Raw genomic sequence first — 20,871 nt, 5'->3', positions numbered from 1 at the left:
GGTGTAGATATTTCCTGGTTTATACAGAGAGCGGTGTAGATATTTCCACGTTTTACGGATAGTGGTGTAGATATTTCCATCTTTATACAGATAGCGGTGCAGATATTTCCATGTTTACACAAATAGCCGTGTAGATATTTCTGTGTTTACACAGATAGAGTTGCAGATATTTCCATGTTTATAAATATAGCGGTGCAGATATTTCCATGTTTATACATATAGCGGTGTGGCTATTTCCATGTTTATACAGATAGCGGTGTGGGTATTTCCATGTTTATACCGATAGCGGTATAGATATTTCCATGTTTATAGAGATGACTGTCTAGATATTTCCATGTTTATACAGCTTTCCGGTTAGATATTTCCATGTTTATACAGATGGTGGTGTAGATATTTCCATGTTTATACAGATGACTTTGAAGTTATTTCCATGTTTACACAGATGTCAGTGTAGATATTTTCATGTTTATGGAGATAACGATGTAGATATTTCCATGTTTATACAGATAGCGGTGTAGACATTTCCATGTTTAGAGAGATAGCGTTGTAGATATTTCCATATTTATACAGATAGCTGTGTAGATCTTTCCAGGTTTATACAGATAGCAGTGTAGATATTTCCATGTTTATACAGATAGCGGTGTAGATATTTCCATATTTATTGAGATGGCGTTGTAGGTATTTCCATGTTTATAGAGATAGCGGTGTAGATATTTCCATGTTTATACAACTCGCAGTGCCGATATTTCCATCTTCATACAGATGGCACTGAAGATTTTTCCATGTTAATACAGATAGTGGTGTAGATATTTCCATGTTTATACAGATGGCGGTGTAGATACAGCCATGTTTCTGAAGATGGCGGTGTAGATATTTTCATGTTTATAGAGATGGCGCTGTAGATAATTCCATGTTTATAGAGATTGCGATGTAGATATTTCCATGTTTATAGAGATAGCGGTGTTGATATTTCCATATTTCTACAGATAGCGGTGTAGGTATTTCCACGTTTATACAGATGGCAGTGTAGGTATTTCCATGTTTCTACAGTTGGCGGTGTAGATATTTCCTTGCTTATACAGATAGCGTTGTAGGTATCTCCATGTTTATACAGATAGCGGTGTAGTTATTTCCATGTTTTCAGAGATAGCGGTGTAGGTATTTCCCTCTTTGCACAGATTGCCGTGTAGATATTTCCATTTTTACACAGATACTTGTGTAGATATTTCCAAGTTTACACAGATAGCGTTGTAGATATTTCCATGTTTATACAGATAGCGGTGTAGATATTTCCATGTTTATACAGATAGCGGTGTAGATATTTCCATGTTTATACAGATAGCGGTGAAGATATTTCCCTGTTTATACAGATAGCGATGTAGATATTTCCATGTTTATACAGATAGCGGTGTAGATATTTCCATGTTTATAGAGATAGCAGTGTAGTTATTTCCATGTTTATACAGATGGCTGTGTAGATATTTCCATGTTTACAGAGATAGCGGTGTAGATATTTCCATCTTTATACAGATAGTGGTGTAGATATTTCCATGTTTATACAGATGACTGTGTAGGTATTTCCATGTATATACAGAAGGCAGTGAAGATATTTCCATGTTTATACAGATGTCTGTGTAGATATTTCCATGTTTATGGAGATGGCGGTGTAGATATTTTCATGTTTATATAGATGGCGTTGTAGATATTTCCATGTTTGTAGAGATTGTGGTGTTGATATTTCCATGTTTATAGAGATAGCGCTGTAGGTATTTCCTTCTTTATACAGATAGTTGTGTAGATACATCCATGTTTATACAGATGGCTGTGTAGATATTTCCATGTGTATTCAGATGACTCTGTAGATATTTGTATGTTTACACAAATGGCGGTGTAGATATTTCCATATTTATACAGATAGCGGTGTAGATATTTCCATGATTACACAGATAATGGTGTAGATATATCCATGTTTATACAGATAGCGATGTAGATATTTCCATGTCTATACAGATAGTGGTGTAGATATTTCCATGTTTACAGAGATAGCGGTGTAGATATTTCCATCTTTGCACAGACTGCGATGTAGATATTTCCATCTTTACACAGATAGCGGTGTAGATATTTTCATATTTATACAGATCGTGGTGTAGATATTTCCATCTTTCCACAGATGGCAGTTTAGATATTTCCACGTTTATACAGATGACAGTGTAGATATTTCCATGTTTATACAGATAGCGGTGTAGATATTTCCATGTTCATGCAGATGGCGGTGTAGATATTTCCATGTTTATAGAGATAGTTGTGTAGATATTTCCATGTTTATACAGATGGCGGTGTAGGTATTTCCATGTTTATACAGATAGCGGTGTTGGTATTTCCATGTTTATACAACTAGCATTGTAGATATTTCCATGTTTATACAGCTCGCCGTGTAGATATTTCCATTTTATAGAGATGGCAGTGTAGATATTTCCATGTTTATAGAGATGGCGGTGTAGATATTTTCATGTTTGCACAGATCGCGGTGAAGATATTTCCAAGTTTATACAGATAGTGGTGTAGATATTTACATGTTTATACAGATCATGGTGTAGATATTTACATGTTTATACAGATAGTGGTGTAGATATTAACATGTTTATACAGTCCGCGGTGTATATCTTTCCATGTTTACACACGTAGCGTAATAGATATTTCCATGTTTATACAGATTGCAGTGTAGATATGTCCATGATTATACAGATAGCGGTGTAGATATTTTCATATTCATACAGATAGCGGTGGATTTATTTCCATGTTTATAGAGACTGCGGTATGGATATTTCCATGTTTATACAGATAGCGGTGTAGATATTTCCATGTTTACGGAGATAGCGGTGTAGACATTTCCATCTTTGCATAGATTGCTGTGTAGATATTTCCATTTTTACACAGATAGCTGGGTAGATATTTCCAAGTTTACACAGATAGCTGTGTAGATATTTCCGTTTACACAGATAGCATTGTATATATTTCCATGTTTATACAGATAGCGGTGTAGATATTTCCATGTTTATAAAGATAGCGGTGTAGATATTTCCATGTTTATACAGATAGCATGGAGATATTTCCCTGTTTATACAGATAGAGATGTAGATATTTCCATGTTTATACAGATGGCGCTGTAGATATTTCCATGTTTATACAGATGGCAGTGCAGATATTTCCATGTTTACAGAGATAGCGGTGTAGATATTTCCATCTTTGCACAGATTGCGGTGTAATTATTGCCAAATTTACACATATAGCGGTGTAGATATTTCCAAGTTTACACAGATAGCTGTGTAGATATTTCCATGTTTACAGAGATAGCATTGAAGATATTTCCATGTTTATACAGATTGCGGTGTAGTTATTTCCATGTTGAGAGAGATAGCGGTGTAGATATTTCCATGTTTATACAGATAGCGGTGTAGAAATTCCCATTTTTATACAAATCGCTTTGTAGACATTTCCATCTTTCTACAGATGTCAGTGTAGATATTTCCATGTTTATACAGATGACTGTGTAGATATTTCCATGTTTATGCAGATGGCGGTGTAGATATTTCCATGATTATAGGGATGGAGGTGTAGTTATTTCTATGTTTATGGAGATAGCGGTGTAAATATTTCCATGCTTATAGAGACGGTGGTGTAAGTATTTTCATGTTTATAGAGATAACGGTGTAGATATTTCAATTTTTATACAGATAACGGTGTTGGTATTTCCATGTTTATACAGATAGCGGTGTAGATATTTCCATGTTTATACAGCTCGCGGTGTAGATATTTCCATCTTTATACAGATGGCAGTGTAGATATTTCCATGTTTATACATATAGCAGTGTAGATATTTACATGTCTATAGAGGTAGCGGTGTAGGTATTTCCATATTTATACAGATTGCGGTGTAGATATTTCCATCTTTATACAGATGGCGGTGTAGATATTTCCATGTTTATACAGATGGCAGTGAAGGTATTTCCATGTTTATATAGATAGTGGTGTAGATATTTCCATGTTTATACAGATGGCGGTGTAGATACATCCATGTTTCTGAAGATGGCGAAGTAGATATTTTCATATTTATAGAGATGGCGGTGTAGATATTTCCATGTATATAGAGATTGCACTGTAGATATTTCCATGTTTATGGAGAAATCGGTGTAGGTATTTCCATGTTTATAGAGATAGCGGTGTGGATATTTCCATATTTATACAGATACCAGTGTAGGTATTTCCATGTTTATACAGATGGCGGTATAGATATTTCCTTTTTTATACAGATATCGGTGTAGATATTTCCTGGTTTATACAGAGAGCGGTGTAGATATTTCCACGTTTTACGGATAGTGGTGTAGATATTTCCATCTTTATACAGATAGCGGTGCAGATATTTCCATGTTTACACAAATAGCCGTGTAGATATTTCTGTGTTTACACAGATAGAGTTGCAGATATTTCCATGTTTATAAATATAGCGGTGCAGATATTTCCATGTTTATACATATAGCGGTGTGGCTATTTCCATGTTTATACAGATAGCGGTGTGGGTATTTCCATGTTTATACCGATAGCGGTATAGATATTTCCATGTTTATAGAGATGACTGTCTAGATATTTCCATGTTTATACAGCTTTCCGGTTAGATATTTCCATGTTTATACAGATGGTGGTGTAGATATTTCCATGTTTATACAGATGACTTTGAAGTTATTTCCATGTTTACACAGATGTCAGTGTAGATATTTTCATGTTTATGGAGATAACGATGTAGATATTTCCATGTTTATACAGATAGCGGTGTAGACATTTCCATGTTTAGAGAGATAGCGTTGTAGATATTTCCATATTTATACAGATAGCTGTGTAGATCTTTCCAGGTTTATACAGATAGCAGTGTAGATATTTCCATGTTTATACAGATAGCGGTGTAGATATTTCCATATTTATTGAGATGGCGTTGTAGGTATTTCCATGTTTATAGAGATAGCGGTGTAGATATTTCCATGTTTATACAACTCGCAGTGCCGATATTTCCATCTTCATACAGATGGCACTGAAGATTTTTCCATGTTAATACAGATAGTGGTGTAGATATTTCCATGTTTATACAGATGGCGGTGTAGATACAGCCATGTTTCTGAAGATGGCGGTGTAGATATTTTCATGTTTATAGAGATGGCGCTGTAGATAATTCCATGTTTATAGAGATTGCGATGTAGATATTTCCATGTTTATAGAGATAGCGGTGTTGATATTTCCATATTTCTACAGATAGCGGTGTAGGTATTTCCACGTTTATACAGATGGCAGTGTAGGTATTTCCATGTTTCTACAGTTGGCGGTGTAGATATTTCCTTGCTTATACAGATAGCGGTGTAGGTATCTCCATGTTTATACAGATAGCGGTGTAGTTATTTCCATGTTTTCAGAGATAGCGGTGTAGGTATTTCCCTCTTTGCACAGATTGCCGTGTAGATATTTCCATTTTTACACAGATACTTGTGTAGATATTTCCAAGTTTACACAGATAGCGTTGTAGATATTTCCATGTTTATACAGATAGCGGTGTAGATATTTCCATGTTTATACAGATAGCGGTGTAGATATTTCCATGTTTATACAGATAGCGGTGAAGATATTTCCCTGTTTATACAGATAGCGATGTAGATATTTCCATGTTTATACAGATAGCGGTGTAGATATTTCCATGTTTATAGAGATAGCAGTGTAGTTATTTCCATGTTTATACAGATGGCTGTGTAGATATTTCCATGTTTACAGAGATAGCGGTGTAGATATTTCCATCTTTATACAGATAGTGGTGTAGATATTTCCATGTTTATACAGATGACTGTGTAGGTATTTCCATGTATATACAGAAGGCAGTGAAGATATTTCCATGTTTATACAGATGTCTGTGTAGATATTTCCATGTTTATGGAGATGGCGGTGTAGATATTTTCATGTTTATATAGATGGCGTTGTAGATATTTCCATGTTTGTAGAGATTGTGGTGTTGATATTTCCATGTTTATAGAGATAGCGCTGTAGGTATTTCCTTCTTTATACAGATAGTTGTGTAGATACATCCATGTTTATACAGATGGCTGTGTAGATATTTCCATGTGTATTCAGATGACTCTGTAGATATTTGTATGTTTACACAAATGGCGGTGTAGATATTTCCATATTTATACAGATAGCGGTGTAGATATTTCCATGATTACACAGATAATGGTGTAGATATATCCATGTTTATACAGATAGCGATGTAGATATTTCCATGTCTATACAGATAGTGGTGTAGATATTTCCATGTTTACAGAGATAGCGGTGTAGATATTTCCATCTTTGCACAGACTGCGATGTAGATATTTCCATCTTTACACAGATAGCGGTGTAGATATTTTCATATTTATACAGATCGTGGTGTAGATATTTCCATCTTTCCACAGATGGCAGTTTAGATATTTCCACGTTTATACAGATGACAGTGTAGATATTTCCATGTTTATACAGATAGCGGTGTAGATATTTCCATGTTCATGCAGATGGCGGTGTAGATATTTCCATGTTTATAGAGATAGTTGTGTAGATATTTCCATGTTTATACAGATGGCGGTGTAGGTATTTCCATGTTTATACAGATAGCGGTGTTGGTATTTCCATGTTTATACAACTAGCATTGTAGATATTTCCATGTTTATACAGCTCGCCGTGTAGATATTTCCATTTTATAGAGATGGCAGTGTAGATATTTCCATGTTTATAGAGATGGCGGTGTAGATATTTTCATGTTTGCACAGATCGCGGTGAAGATATTTCCAAGTTTATACAGATAGTGGTGTAGATATTTACATGTTTATACAGATCATGGTGTAGATATTTACATGTTTATACAGATAGTGGTGTAGATATTAACATGTTTATACAGTCCGCGGTGTATATCTTTCCATGTTTACACACGTAGCGTAATAGATATTTCCATGTTTATACAGATTGCAGTGTAGATATGTCCATGATTATACAGATAGCGGTGTAGATATTTTCATATTCATACAGATAGCGGTGGATTTATTTCCATGTTTATAGAGACTGCGGTATGGATATTTCCATGTTTATACAGATAGCGGTGTAGATATTTCCATGTTTACAGAGATAGCGGTGTAGACATTTCCATCTTTGCATAGATTGCTGTGTAGATATTTCCATTTTTACACAGATAGCTGGGTAGATATTTCCAAGTTTACACAGATAGCTGTGTAGATATTTCCGTTTACACAGATAGCATTGTATATATTTCCATGTTTATACAGATAGCGGTGTAGATATTTCCATGTTTATAAAGATAGCGGTGTAGATATTTCCATGTTTATACAGATAGCATGGAGATATTTCCCTGTTTATACAGATAGAGATGTAGATATTTCCATGTTTATACAGATGGCGCTGTAGATATTTCCATGTTTATACAGATGGCAGTGCAGATATTTCCATGTTTACAGAGATAGCGGTGTAGATATTTCCATCTTTGCACAGATTGCGGTGTAATTATTGCCAAATTTACACATATAGCGGTGTAGATATTTCCAAGTTTACACAGATAGCTGTGTAGATATTTCCATGTTTACAGAGATAGCATTGAAGATATTTCCATGTTTATACAGATTGCGGTGTAGTTATTTCCATGTTGAGAGAGATAGCGGTGTAGATATTTCCATGTTTATACAGATAGCGGTGTAGAAATTCCCATTTTTATACAAATCGCTTTGTAGACATTTCCATCTTTCTACAGATGTCAGTGTAGATATTTCCATGTTTATACAGATGACTGTGTAGATATTTCCATGTTTATGCAGATGGCGGTGTAGATATTTCCATGATTATAGGGATGGAGGTGTAGTTATTTCTATGTTTATGGAGATAGCGGTGTAAATATTTCCATGCTTATAGAGACGGTGGTGTAAGTATTTTCATGTTTATAGAGATAACGGTGTAGATATTTCAATTTTTATACAGATAACGGTGTTGGTATTTCCATGTTTATACAGATAGCGGTGTAGATATTTCCATGTTTATACAGCTCGCGGTGTAGATATTTCCATCTTTATACAGATGGCAGTGTAGATATTTCCATGTTTATACATATAGCAGTGTAGATATTTACATGTCTATAGAGGTAGCGGTGTATGTATTTCCATATTTATACAGATTGCGGTGTAGATATTTCCATCTTTATACAGATGGCGGTGTAGATATTTCCATGTTTATACAGATGGCAGTGAAGGTATTTCCATGTTTATATAGATAGTGGTGTAGATATTTCCATGTTTATACAGATGGCGGTGTAGATACATCCATGTTTCTGAAGATGGCGAAGTAGATATTTTCATATTTATAGAGATGGCGGTGTAGATATTTCCATGTATATAGAGATTGCACTGTAGATATTTCCATGTTTATAGAGAAATCGGTGTAGGTATTTCCATGTTTATAGAGATAGCGGTGTGGATATTTCCATATTTATACAGATACCAGTGTAGGTATTTCCATGTTTATACAGATGGCGGTATAGATATTTCCTTTTTTATACAGATATCGGTGTAGATATTTCCTGGTTTATACAGAGAGCGGTGTAGATATTTCCACGTTTTACGAATAGTGGTGTAGATATTTCCATCTTTATACAGATAGCGGTGCAGATATTTCCATGTTTACACAAATAGCCGTGTAGATATTTCTGTGTTTACACAGATAGAGTTGCAGATATTTCCATGTTTATAAATATAGCGGTGCAGATATTTCCATGTTTATACATATAGCGGTGTGGCTATTTCCATGTTTATACAGATAGCGGTGTAGATATTTCCATCTTTACGGAGATAGCGGTGTAGACATTTCCATCTTTGCATAGATTGCTGTGTAGATATTTCCATTTTTACACAGATAGCTGGGTAGATATTTCCAAGTTTACACAGATAGCTGTGTAGATATTTCCGTTTACACAGATAGCATTGTATATATTTCCATGTTTATACAGATAGCGGTGTAGATATTTCCATGTTTATAAAGATAGCGGTGTAGATATTTCCATGTTTATACAGATAGCATGGAGATATTTCCCTGTTTATACAGATAGAGATGTAGATATTTCCATGTTTATACAGATGGCGCTGTAGATATTTCCATGTTTATACAGATGGCAGTGCAGATATTTCCATGTTTACAGAGATAGCGGTGTAGATATTTCCATCTTTGCACAGATTGCGGTGTAATTATTGCCAAATTTACACATATAGCGGTGTAGATATTTCCAAGTTTACACAGATAGCTGTGTAGATATTTCCATGTTTACAGAGATAGCATTGAAGATATTTCCATGTTTATACAGATTGCGGTGTAGTTATTTCCATGTTGAGAGAGATAGCGGTGTAGATATTTCCATGTTTATACAGATAGCGGTGTAGAAATTCCCATTTTTATACAAATCGCTTTGTAGACATTTCCATCTTTCTACAGATGTCAGTGTAGATATTTCCATGTTTATACAGATGACTGTGTAGATATTTCCATGTTTATGCAGATGGCGGTGTAGATATTTCCATGATTATAGGGATGGAGGTGTAGTTATTTCTATGTTTATGGAGATAGCGGTGTAAATATTTCCATGCTTATAGAGACGGTGGTGTAAGTATTTTCATGTTTATAGAGATAACGGTGTAGATATTTCAATTTTTATACAGATAACGGTGTTGGTATTTCCATGTTTATACAGATAGCGGTGTAGATATTTCCATGTTTATACAGCTCGCGGTGTAGATATTTCCATCTTTATACAGATGGCAGTGTAGATATTTCCATGTTTATACATATAGCAGTGTAGATATTTACATGTCTATAGAGGTAGCGGTGTAGGTATTTCCATATTTATACAGATTGCGGTGTAGATATTTCCATCTTTATACAGATGGCGGTGTAGATATTTCCATGTTTATACAGATGGCAGTGAAGGTATTTCCATGTTTATATAGATAGTGGTGTAGATATTTCCATGTTTATACAGATGGCGGTGTAGATACATCCATGTTTCTGAAGATGGCGAAGTAGATATTTTCATATTTATAGAGATGGCGGTGTAGATATTTCCATGTATATAGAGATTGCACTGTAGATATTTCCATGTTTATGGAGAAATCGGTGTAGGTATTTCCATGTTTATAGAGATAGCGGTGTGGATATTTCCATATTTATACAGATACCAGTGTAGGTATTTCCATGTTTATACAGATGGCGGTATAGATATTTCCTTTTTTATACAGATATCGGTGTAGATATTTCCTGGTTTATACAGAGAGCGGTGTAGATATTTCCACGTTTTACGGATAGTGGTGTAGATATTTCCATCTTTATACAGATAGCGGTGCAGATATTTCCATGTTTACACAAATAGCCGTGTAGATATTTCTGTGTTTACACAGATAGAGTTGCAGATATTTCCATGTTTATAAATATAGCGGTGCAGATATTTCCATGTTTATACATATAGCGGTGTGGCTATTTCCATGTTTATACAGATAGCGGTGTGGGTATTTCCATGTTTATACCGATAGCGGTATAGATATTTCCATGTTTATAGAGATGACTGTCTAGATATTTCCATGTTTATACAGCTTTCCGGTTAGATATTTCCATGTTTATACAGATGGTGGTGTAGATATTTCCATGTTTATACAGATGACTTTGAAGTTATTTCCATGTTTACACAGATGTCAGTGTAGATATTTTCATGTTTATGGAGATAACGATGTAGATATTTCCATGTTTATACAGATAGCGGTGTAGACATTTCCATGTTTAGAGAGATAGCGTTGTAGATATTTCCATATTTATACAGATAGCTGTGTAGATCTTTCCAGGTTTATACAGATAGCAGTGTAGATATTTCCATGTTTATACAGATAGCGGTGTAGATATTTCCATATTTATTGAGATGGCGTTGTAGGTATTTCCATGTTTATAGAGATAGCGGTGTAGATATTTCCATGTTTATACAACTCGCAGTGCCGATATTTCCATCTTCATACAGATGGCACTGAAGATTTTTCCATGTTAATACAGATAGTGGTGTAGATATTTCCATGTTTATACAGATGGCGGTGTAGATACAGCCATGTTTCTGAAGATGGCGGTGTAGATATTTTCATGTTTATAGAGATGGCGCTGTAGATAATTCCATGTTTATAGAGATTGCGATGTAGATATTTCCATGTTTATAGAGATAGCGGTGTTGATATTTCCATATTTCTACAGATAGCGGTGTAGGTATTTCCACGTTTATACAGATGGCAGTGTAGGTATTTCCATGTTTCTACAGTTGGCGGTGTAGATATTTCCTTGCTTATACAGATAGCGGTGTAGGTATCTCCATGTTTATACAGATAGCGGTGTAGTTATTTCCATGTTTTCAGAGATAGCGGTGTAGGTATTTCCCTCTTTGCACAGATTGCCGTGTAGATATTTCCATTTTTACACAGATACTTGTGTAGATATTTCCAAGTTTACACAGATAGCGTTGTAGATATTTCCATGTTTATACAGATAGCGGTGTAGATATTTCCATGTTTATACAGATAGCGGTGTAGATATTTCCATGTTTATACAGATAGCGGTGAAGATATTTCCCTGTTTATACAGATAGCGATGTAGATATTTCCATGTTTATACAGATAGCGGTGTAGATATTTCCATGTTTATAGAGATAGCAGTGTAGTTATTTCCATGTTTATACAGATGGCTGTGTAGATATTTCCATGTTTACAGAGATAGCGGTGTAGATATTTCCATCTTTATACAGATAGTGGTGTAGATATTTCCATGTTTATACAGATGACTGTGTAGGTATTTCCATGTATATACAGAAGGCAGTGAAGATATTTCCATGTTTATACAGATGTCTGTGTAGATATTTCCATGTTTATGGAGATGGCGGTGTAGATATTTTCATGTTTATATAGATGGCGTTGTAGATATTTCCATGTTTGTAGAGATTGTGGTGTTGATATTTCCATGTTTATAGAGATAGCGCTGTAGGTATTTCCTTCTTTATACAGATAGTTGTGTAGATACATCCATGTTTATACAGATGGCTGTGTAGATATTTCCATGTGTATTCAGATGACTCTGTAGATATTTGTATGTTTACACAAATGGCGGTGTAGATATTTCCATATTTATACAGATAGCGGTGTAGATATTTCCATGATTACACAGATAATGGTGTAGATATATCCATGTTTATACAGATAGCGATGTAGATATTTCCATGTCTATACAGATAGTGGTGTAGATATTTCCATGTTTACAGAGATAGCGGTGTAGATATTTCCATCTTTGCACAGACTGCGATGTAGATATTTCCATCTTTACACAGATAGCGGTGTAGATATTTTCATATTTATACAGATCGTGGTGTAGATATTTCCATCTTTCCACAGATGGCAGTTTAGATATTTCCACGTTTATACAGATGACAGTGTAGATATTTCCATGTTTATACAGATAGCGGTGTAGATATTTCCATGTTCATGCAGATGGCGGTGTAGATATTTCCATGTTTATAGAGATAGTTGTGTAGATATTTCCATGTTTATACAGATGGCGGTGTAGGTATTTCCATGTTTATACAGATAGCGGTGTTGGTATTTCCATGTTTATACAACTAGCATTGTAGATATTTCCATGTTTATACAGCTCGCCGTGTAGATATTTCCATTTTATAGAGATGGCAGTGTAGATATTTCCATGTTTATAGAGATGGCGGTGTAGATATTTTCATGTTTGCACAGATCGCGGTGAAGATATTTCCAAGTTTATACAGATAGTGGTGTAGATATTTACATGTTTATACAGATCATGGTGTAGATATTTACATGTTTATACAGATAGTGGTGTAGATATTAACATGTTTATACAGTCCGCGGTGTATATCTTTCCATGTTTACACACGTAGCGTAATAGATATTTCCATGTTTATACAGATTGCAGTGTAGATATGTCCATGATTATACAGATAGCGGTGTAGATATTTTCATATTCATACAGATAGCGGTGGATTTATTTCCATGTTTATAGAGACTGCGGTATGGATATTTCCATGTTTATACAGATAGCGGTGTAGATATTTCCATCTTTACGGAGATAGCGGTGTAGACATTTCCATCTTTGCATAGATTGCTGTGTAGATATTTCCATTTTTACACAGATAGCTGGGTAGATATTTCCAAGTTTACACAGATAGCTGTGTAGATATTTCCGTTTACACAGATAGCATTGTATATATTTCCATGTTTATACAGATAGCGGTGTAGATATTTCCATGTTTATAAAGATAGCGGTGTAGATATTTCCATGTTTATACAGATAGCATGGAGATATTTCCCTGTTTATACAGATAGAGATGTAGATATTTCCATGTTTATACAGATGGCGCTGTAGATATTTCCATGTTTATACAGATGGCAGTGCAGATATTTCCATGTTTACAGAGATAGCGGTGTAGATATTTCCATCTTTGCACAGATTGCGGTGTAATTATTGCCAAATTTACACATATAGCGGTGTAGATATTTCCAAGTTTACACAGATAGCTGTGTAGATATTTCCATGTTTACAGAGATAGCATTGAAGATATTTCCATGTTTATACAGATTGCGGTGTAGTTATTTCCATGTTGAGAGAGATAGCGGTGTAGATATTTCCATGTTTATACAGATAGCGGTGTAGAAATTCCCATTTTTATACAAATCGCTTTGTAGACATTTCCATCTTTCTACAGATGTCAGTGTAGATATTTCCATGTTTATACAGATGACTGTGTAGATATTTCCATGTTTATGCAGATGGCGGTGTAGATATTTCCATGATTATAGGGATGGAGGTGTAGTTATTTCTATGTTTATGGAGATAGCGGTGTAAATATTTCCATGCTTATAGAGACGGTGGTGTAAGTATTTTCATGTTTATAGAGATAACGGTGTAGATATTTCAATTTTTATACAGATAACGGTGTTGGTATTTCCATGTTTATACAGATAGCGGTGTAGATATTTCCATGTTTATACAGCTCGCGGTGTAGATATTTCCATCTTTATACAGATGGCAGTGTAGATATTTCCATGTTTATACATATAGCAGTGTAGATATTTACATGTCTATAGAGGTAGCGGTGTAGGTATTTCCATATTTATACAGATTGCGGTGTAGATATTTCCATCTTTATACAGATGGCGGTGTAGATATTTCCATGTTTATACAGATGGCAGTGAAGGTATTTCCATGTTTATATAGATAGTGGTGTAGATATTTCCATGTTTATACAGATGGCGGTGTAGATACATCCATGTTTCTGAAGATGGCGAAGTAGATATTTTCATATTTATAGAGATGGCGGTGTAGATATTTCCATGTATATAGAGATTGAACTGTAGATATTTCCATGTTTATGGAGAAATCGGTGTAGGTATTTCCATGTTTATAGAGATAGCGGTGTGGATATTTCCATATTTATACAGATACCAGTGTAGGTATTTCCATGTTTATACAGATGGCGGTATAGATATTTCCTTTTTTATACAGATATCGGTGTAGATATTTCCTGGTTTATACAGAGAGCGGTGTAGATATTTCCACGTTTTACGAATAGTGGTGTAGATATTTCCATCTTTATACAGATAGCGGTGCAGATATTTCCATGTTTACACAAATAGCCGTGTAGATATTTCTGTGTTTACACAGATAGAGTTGCAGATATTTCCATGTTTATAAATATAGCGGTGCAGATATTTCCATGTTTATACATATAGCGGTGTGGCTATTTCCATGTTTATACAGATAGCGGTGTGGGTATTTCCAAGTTTATACCGATAGCGGTATAGATATTTCCATGTTTATAGAGATGACTGTCTAGATATTTCCATGTTTATACAGCTTTCCGGTTAGATATTTCCATGTTTATACAGATGGTGGTGTAGATATTTCCATGTTTATACAGATGACTTTGAAGTTATTTCCATGTTTACACAGATGTCAGTGTAGATATTTTCATGTTTATGGAGATAACGATGTAGATATTTCCATGTTTATACAGATAGCGGTGTAGACATTTCCATGTTTAGAGAGATAGCGTTGTAGATATTTCCATATTTATACAGATAGCTGTGTAGATCTTTCCAGGTTTATACAGATAGCAGTGTAGATATTTCCATGTTTATACAGATAGCGGTGTAGATATTTCCATATTTATTGAGATGGCGTTGTAGGTATTTCCATGTTTATAGAGATAGCGGTGTAGATATTTCCATGTTTATACAACTCGCAGTGCCGATATTTCCATCTTCATACAGATGGCACTGAAGATTTTTCCATGTTAATACAGATAGTGGTGTAGATATTTCCATGTTTATACAGATGGCGGTGTAGATACAGCCATGTTTCTGAAGATGGCGGTGTAGATATTTTCATGTTTATAGAGATGGCGCTGTAGATAATTCCATGTTTATAGAGATTGCGATGTAGATATTTCCATGTTTATAGAGATAGCGGTGTTGATATTTCCATATTTCTACAGATAGCGGTGTAGGTATTTCCACGTTTATACAGATGGCAGTGTAGGTATTTCCATGTTTCTACAGTTGGCGGTGTAGATATTTCCTTGCTTATACAGATAGCGGTGTAGGTATCTCCATGTTTATACAGATAGCGGTGTAGTTATTTCCATGTTTTCAGAGATAGCGGTGTAGGTATTTCCCTCTTTGCACAGATTGCCGTGTAGATATTTCCATTTTTACACAGATATTTGTGTAGATATTTCCAAGTTTACACAGATAGCGTTGTAGATATTTCCATGTTTATACAGATAGCGGTGTAGATATTTCCATGTTTATACAGATAGCGGTGTAGGTATTTCCATGTTTATACAGATAGCGGTGAAGATATTTCCCTGTTTATACAGATAGCGATGTAGATATTTCCATGTTTATACAGATAGCGGTGTAGATATTTCCATGTTTATAGAGATAGCAGTGTAGTTATTTCCATGTTTATACAGATGGCTGTGTAGATATTTCCATGTTTACAGAGATAGCGGTGTAGATATTTGCATCTTTATACAGATAGTGGTGTAGATATTTCCATGTTTATACAGATGACTGTGTAGGTATTTCCATGTATATACAGAAGGCAGTGAAGATATTTCCATGTTTATACAGATGTCTGTGTAGATATTTCCATGTTTATGGAGATGGCGGTGTAGATATTTTCATGTTTATATAGATGGCGTTGTAGATATTTCCATGTTTGTAGAGATTGTGGTGTTGATATTTCCATGTTTGTAGAGATAGCGCTGTAGGTATTTCCTTCTTTATACAGATAGTTGTGTAGATACATCCATGTTTATACAGATGGCTGTGTAGATATTTCCATGTGTATTCAGATGACTCTGTAGATATTTGTATGTTTACACAAATGGCGGTGTAGATATTTCCATATTTATACAGATAGCGGTGTAGATATTTCCATGATTACACAGATAATGGTGTAGATATATCCATGTTTATACAGATAGCGATGTAGATATTTCCATGTCTATACAGATAGTGGTGTAGATATTTCCATGTTTACAGAGATAGCGGTGTAGATATTTCCATCTTTGCACAGACTGCGATGTAGATATTTCCATCTTTACACAGATAGCGGTGTAGATATTTTCATATTTATACAGATCGTGGTGTAGATATTTCCATCTTTCCACAGATGGCAGTTTAGATATTTCCACGTTTATACAGATGACAGTGTAGATATTTCCATGTTTATACAGATAGCGGTGTAGATATTTCCATGTTCATGCAGATGGCGGTGTAGATATTTCCATGTTTATAGAGATAGTTGTGTAGATATTTCCATGTTTATACAGATGGCGGTGTAGGTATTTCCATGTTTATACAGATAGCGGTGTTGGTATTTCCATGTTTATACAACTAGCATTGTAGATATTTCCATGTTTATACAGCTCGCCGTGTAGATATTTCCATTTTATAGAGATGGCAGTGTAGATATTTCCATGTTTATAGAGATGGCGGTGTAGATATTTTCATGTTTGCACAGATCGCGGTGAAGATATTTCCAAGTTTATACAGATAGTGGTGTAGATATTTACATGTTTATACAGATCATGGTGTAGATATTTACATGTTTATACAGATAGTGGTGTAGATATTAACATGTTTATACAGTCCGCGGTGTATATCTTTCCATGTTTACACACGTAGCGTAATAGATATTTCCATGTTTATACAGATTGCAGTGTAGATATGTCCATGATTATACAGATAGCGGTGTAGATATTTTCATATTCATACAGATAGCGGTGGATTTATTTCCATGTTTATAGAGACTGCGGTATGGATATTTCCATGTTTATACAGATAGCGGTGTAGATATTTCCATCTTTACGGAGATAGCGGTGTAGACATTTCCATCTTTGCATAGATTGCTGTGTAGATATTTCCATTTTTACACAGATAGCTGGGTAGATATTTCCAAGTTTACACAGATAGCTGTGTAGATATTTCCGTTTACACAGATAGCATTGTATATATTTCCATGTTTATACAGATAGCGGTGTAGATATTTCCATGTTTATAAAGATAGCGGTGTAGATATTTCCATGTTTATACAGATAGCATGGAGATATTTCCCTGTTTATACAGATAGAGATGTAGATATTTCCATGTTTATACAGATGGCGCTGTAGATATTTCCATGTTTATACAGATGGCAGTGCAGATATTTCCATGTTTACAGAGATAGCGGTGTAGATATTTCCATCTTTGCACAGATTGCGGTGTAATTATTGCCAAATTTACACATATAGCGGTGTAGATATTTCCAAGTTTACACAGATAGCTGTGTAGATATTTCCATGTTTACAGAGATAGCATTGAAGATATTTCCATGTTTATACAGATTGCGGTGTAGTTATTTCCATGTTGAGAGAGATAGCGGTGTAGATATTTCCATGTTTATACAGATAGCGGTGTAGAAATTCCCATTTTTATACAAATCGCTTTGTAGACATTTCCATCTTTCTACAGATGTCAGTGTAGATATTTCCATGTTTATACAGATGACTGTGTAGATATTTCCATGTTTATGCAGATGGCGGTGTAGATATTTCCATGATTATAGGGATGGAGGTGTAGTTATTTCTATGTTTATGGAGATAGCGGTGTAAATATTTCCATGCTTATAGAGACGGTGGTGTAAGTATTTTCATGTTTATAGAGATAACGGTGTAGATATTTCAATTTTTATACAGATAACGGTGTTGGTATTTCCATGTTTATACAGATAGCGGTGTAGATATTTCCATGTTTATACAGCTCGCGGTGTAGATATTTCCATCTTTATACAGATGGCAGTGTAGATATTTCCATGTTTATACATATAGCAGTGTAGATATTTACATGTCTATAGAGGTAGCGGTGTAGGTATTTCCATATTTATACAGATTGCGGTGTAGATATTTCCATCTTTATACAGATGGCGGTGTAGATATTTCCATGTTTATACAGATGGCAGTGAAGGTATTTCCATGTTTATATAGATAGTGGTGTAGATATTTCCATGTTTATACAGATGGCGGTGTAGATACATCCATGTTTCTGAAGATGGCGAAGTAGATATTTTCATATTTATAGAGATGGCGGTGTAGATATTTCCATGTATATAGAGATTGAACTGTAGATATTTCCATGTTTATGGAGAAATCGGTGTAGGTATTTCCATGTTTATAGAGATAGCGGTGTGGATATTTCCATATTTATACAGATACCAGTGTAGGTATTTCCATGTTTATACAGATGGCGGTATAGATATTTCCTTTTTTATACAGATATCGGTGTAGATATTTCCTGGTTTATACAGAGAGCGGTGTAGATATTTCCACGTTTTACGAATAGTGGTGTAGATATTTCCATCTTTATACAGATAGCGGTGCAGATATTTCCATGTTTACACAAATAGCCGTGTAGATATTTCTGTGTTTACACAGATAGAGTTGCAGATATTTCCATGTTTATAAATATAGCGGTGCAGATATTTCCATGTTTATACATATAGCGGTGTGGCTATTTCCATGTTTATACAGATAGCGGTGTGGGTATTTCCAAGTTTATACCGATAGCGGTATAGATATTTCCATGTTTATAGAGATGACTGTCTAGATATTTCCATGTTTATACAGCTTTCCGGTTAGATATTTCCATGTTTATACAGATGGTGGTGTAGATATTTCCATGTTTATACAGATGACTTTGAAGTTATTTCCATGTTTACACAGATGTCAGTGTAGATATTTTCATGTTTATGGAGATAACGATGTAGATATTTCCATGTTTATACAGATAGCGGTGTAGACATTTCCATGTTTAGAGAGATAGCGTTGTAGATATTTCCATATTTATACAGATAGCTGTGTAGATCTTTCCAGGTTTATACAGATAGCAGTGTAGATATTTCCATGTTTATACAGATAGCGGTGTAGATATTTCCATATTTATTGAGATGGCGTTGTAGGTATTTCCATGTTTATAGAGATAGCGGTGTAGATATTTCCATGTTTATACAACTCGCAGTGCCGATATTTCCATCTTCATACAGATGGCACTGAAGATTTTTCCATGTTAATACAGATAGTGGTGTAGATATTTCCATGTTTATACAGATGGCGGTGTAGATACAGCCATGTTTCTGAAGATGGCGGTGTAGATATTTTCATGTTTATAGAGATGGCGCTGTAGATAATTCCATGTTTATAGAGATTGCGATGTAGATATTTCCATGTTTATAGAGATAGCGGTGTTGATATTTCCATATTTCTACAGATAGCGGTGTAGGTATTTCCACGTTTATACAGATGGCAGTGTAGGTATTTCCATGTTTCTACAGTTGGCGGTGTAGATATTTCCTTGCTTATACAGATAGCGGTGTAGGTATCTCCATGTTTATACAGATAGCGGTGTAGTTATTTCCATGTTTTCAGAGATAGCGGTGTAGGTATTTCCCTCTTTGCACAGATTGCCGTGTAGATATTTCCATTTTTACACAGATATTTGTGTAGATATTTCCAAGTTTACACAGATAGCGTTGTAGATATTTCCATGTTTATACAGATAGCGGTGTAGATATTTCCATGTTTATACAGATAGCGGTGTAGGTATTTCCATGTTTATACAGATAGCGGTGAAGATATTTCCCTGTTTATACAGATAGCGATGTAGATATTTCCATGTTTATACAGATAGCGGTGTAGATATTTCCATGTTTATAGAGATAGCAGTGTAGTTATTTCCATGTTTATACAGATGGCTGTGTAGATATTTCCATGTTTACAGAGATAGCGGTGTAGATATTTGCATCTTTATACAGATAGTGGTGTAGATATTTCCATGTTTATACAGATGACTGTGTAGGTATTTCCATGTATATACAGAAGGCAGTGAAGATATTTCCATGTTTATACAGATGTCTGTGTAGATATTTCCATGTTTATGGAGATGGCGGTGTAGATATTTTCATGTTTATATAGATGGCGTTGTAGATATTTCCATGTTTGTAGAGATTGTGGTGTTGATATTTCCATGTTTGTAGAGATAGCGCTGTAGGTATTTCCTTCTTTATACAGATAGTTGTGTAGATACATCCATGTTTATACAGATGGCTGTGTAGATATTTCCATGTGTATTCAGATGACTCTGTAGATATTTGTATGTTTACACAAATGGC

This window comes from Pan troglodytes, chromosome 5 (genome assembly GCF_028858775.2).
Source record: "Pan troglodytes isolate AG18354 chromosome 5, NHGRI_mPanTro3-v2.0_pri, whole genome shotgun sequence".
Classification (NCBI taxonomy): domain Eukaryota; kingdom Metazoa; phylum Chordata; class Mammalia; order Primates; family Hominidae; genus Pan; species Pan troglodytes.
The sequence above is the reverse complement of the archived record's forward strand: the minus strand, read 5'-3'. Positions refer to the sequence as shown.